Here is a 3,329-nt window from a genome sequence, read left to right on the forward strand (position 1 = left end):
AAATCTAGAATTAAGCATTTTTGTCCTCTTTTGCAAAAATTACTATCCTCTGAGCCTTTTATGAAGACAAATAGAATTGAACATATACAGACATGCCCATATATATCTACAAATATATATGATTTCAGATCTCATTGGATTCTAGATATTCTCATCCTCAGGGGCTGAAGTTCTACCTCTTAAGACATAATTTTGCATACACAGGAAATAGTTCTCTTTAACTCAAATAGCTTTTGCTGTAACAAGCAATCTTGTTTCTCATTTCCTTAAAAATCCCAGTGAACTTGTCTTCAGCCTTAATCACTTTAGATCTTCCTTTCCCAAAACTCAGACAGTTTCTGAGAAACTGTGATAGGCAGAAATTTATCACCCAGAAACAAGCTGCAGAAATCCTTGGTGCTGTTCTTTTTCTCACGAGGACTTGGTGTGCATTACAGAACAGCTATATTGTAGCAGAATTGTTGTTGTAGACGATAAACCCATGAAATGACCTGTGTAGTCCACACTTCACCTGGTTTTGTCTCCTGTGGGATGTTAAATGACCCTTGGCAGTTCCCTCTTTCTTTCAGAGGATGTTTTTATCAGGAAGCAAATCCCGGTAAGGCAACACAGCAGAAGAAAGAACTCTCCTGAACAAATGTTTCAGTCAGGTCAGGTCAAGCTTGGGGCACTCCAGGATGGTTTATAAGTTGCAAAGCTTTATACTGCATTTAATTTTAGTTGTGTGAAGCTTTTCATTATGGACTTTGAAGTCAAGGGTAGAGATCATTATATGGAAATTTTGGGCAGTACGTGATTTTTAAGTAACCTTAAGGAAATGAACATTAGAACGATTATGTTTGCCCTAGGCCAGACTCTTCTCTCCTGTGCATGAGCAGTTCTGTGCAGCCAGAAATGCAAAGAAGGGTGAAATAGGCATAACATTTTTAGTACTGGGGAAAATAATCTGCAGCATTTGGATTTGAAAAAGACAGGTGAGAAAAATAAAACCAGATCTACTTGAGTCTATGCAGTAGAAGTTGGCAGAGGTCAGCGATCTAAGGAACACAGGGTGGCCCAAAGTCATCTGGAAAGTGTCCAGAAATTACTCAGAAAAGACAATGCTGTGGGAACAGGAGGCATGGGGGAACATTGCAAGAGGTCTCCTTGCACATGGCCTGGTTTTACATGTATTTGAATGGAACTCAGGAGACAGAAGGTGACATTTCAGTAAGCAGTGGCAGGAATGAGGGGTAAAACTTGGGTTGAGTTTAAACTCCATGTTACAAAACACAAGTTCCTGCATTAGGATCATCACTGCTGAAAACCTTCCCATTAGTACTTCTAAGGAAGTGGAGGAAGAATAATTTGGGCCACCCTGCAGTGCTGATCACAGTTAGGGTTCCACACACCTGCTGTGCAAAAATGCATCTATGGAAGTGAACTTTTGGGCACATTTCTTTGATAACAGACAGCAGATTATCGTGGTCAAAGCCAAACATACGGTAAGAATGAACGTAATATTTCTTACACACCCTCGCTGCTGTAAGGCAATTCTCCCTGTTAAATAGGTTCATGTGTTTATATGAAGTGTGAGTTTGCATGTGCATTGGAACTTGCTTGTATATTCATGCTTTTAAAGGAATATACTGAAGTCCTTATAGTGAAATAATGTATGACTGCAATGATCAGGAGTGCATAAGCTTGAAAGAGTTGACCTAAATTAGCAGAGCTAAATAATTAATCAAAAGCAGTGTAAGAGCTGGTATTCCTCAGATCTGTATCTCCACCAATGCATTCCAATTGCTATTTTTGCATTGAAGCACATGTTCAAAATATACTGAGGTGGTCTGCACCAAATGATAAAAAAACCTAAGCCTGTACAACGTCAGCTGTCAGTCTGCACTTTTAATGCAAACAGTATCACTTGCCAAAATATCCTCCTCCTGTCTTGTACTTCTGTTCATTTTTATCTAATTAAGACAAGATCAGGGCCAATCCCACTGACATATTGTGAGCATTTCTGCTGAATTCAGCAAGGTTGCTTTTGGTTTGCAGTGGCACAACCGAAAGCAGCAGAGCTTGATTTGTTGACCGTGCTCGTGTGACAGCTGCTCACGCTATACTGCTGCATATCTGCTTTGGAGCAGGATCATCACACTCAGAAAATAATTCAGGATGAATTTGCATCGTGCACCAAATGTGAAATCAGCAGTAATTCATGGTTCTAAAAACAGTTTTCCACTCTCATCTAGAGACTCAGCCGTCAGCATTACTCACTGTGTTGTGAATCAATGAACTAAATCAGCCTCTAGCAGAGTGTGGATTCGAAAAGTCACTCTTTCCCAGAGGAAAATACTGCATATGAGTTTAGTGTAACAGCTTCCTGCTCCCTGATTTAGATCATAAGGCATTAAAATACACCGAATATCTATAACCGAGACAGCATTAAAAAAGCTCCGCTCCTCAAATGAAACATCTGCATCTCCATGACTGATCCTCCTAATTGCTTTGGTTAATTACTACTCATCAAAAAAGGCAGGGAAGTGGGACATACAGTGGGACATCCAGAATAAAATGAGATATCAAGGGGCACATCTTCTGTGTTCATTCAGGTTCCATGTCATATGGTCCCTGGCAGGAGCAATTCATGCCAAGTACAATTACTCAAATCTGCAAGTTTAAACTGTTCCCTTGCAGCAGGAACCCACAGCATTTCACTTCACCACCCATTACACATCTAACTTAAAAATTACTGTACCTAACAAAGGCTAAAAGAGAATTCCTTATCCTTTTCCACACACAAAAAAGAACAGTAATACCTTCTCTGACAACGCTGTTAAGAAGCCCAAAATATCCTGCTGTTTGTCAGAAGTGTTGTCAGAAGAGAATCACTTACTTTAACGTGCCCACAATCACAACACTGACTCGTGTTCCAATGAACAGTCCAAATTCATGGGATCAGAGAGGTGAAGCAGCTCTCAATCATGTGCTAAAGCCCAGCCTTTAAAAGATTGTGATGTTTCTGAAGGTGACCAAGCAGGAGCATTTGTAAAGAGGTGATGGCACTTCTCAGTGTTGTGCCACTGTCCTTCCCTCATACATAAAGTAGACAACTCTGAGATTAAATGAAAATTTAAGATGTTCTCCCACACAGTAGTTTTTCTGTGTGAAGATTCCTATTAAACACAGCAGCCTTTTTAAAAATAACATATTATTTTGCAAAGGAGCCTCTTGATCAATGAAATATTGACACTTCATGTTGAGGTGAGCTGGAGAAGCCCAGTCCCAGCATACATATCCATTTTATTGAGTTCTTTTTTTTTTTTTTTTCTATCAATGATATTATA

General features: G+C 39.6%; 1 protein-coding gene across 3 annotated transcripts in view; it reads right to left on the reverse strand.

Moving 5' to 3' along the window:
• Positions 1 to 3,329, reverse strand: part of SPHKAP (SPHK1 interactor, AKAP domain containing) — a 63,066-nt gene that overhangs the window by 42,374 nt on the left and 17,363 nt on the right. The window lies entirely within an intron of this gene.

This window comes from Empidonax traillii, unplaced genomic scaffold (assembly GCF_003031625.1).
Source record: "Empidonax traillii isolate 1590-97213 ecotype Southwest subspecies unplaced genomic scaffold, ASM303162v1 scaffold755:size778197, whole genome shotgun sequence".
Classification (NCBI taxonomy): Eukaryota; Metazoa; Chordata; class Aves; order Passeriformes; family Tyrannidae; genus Empidonax; species Empidonax traillii.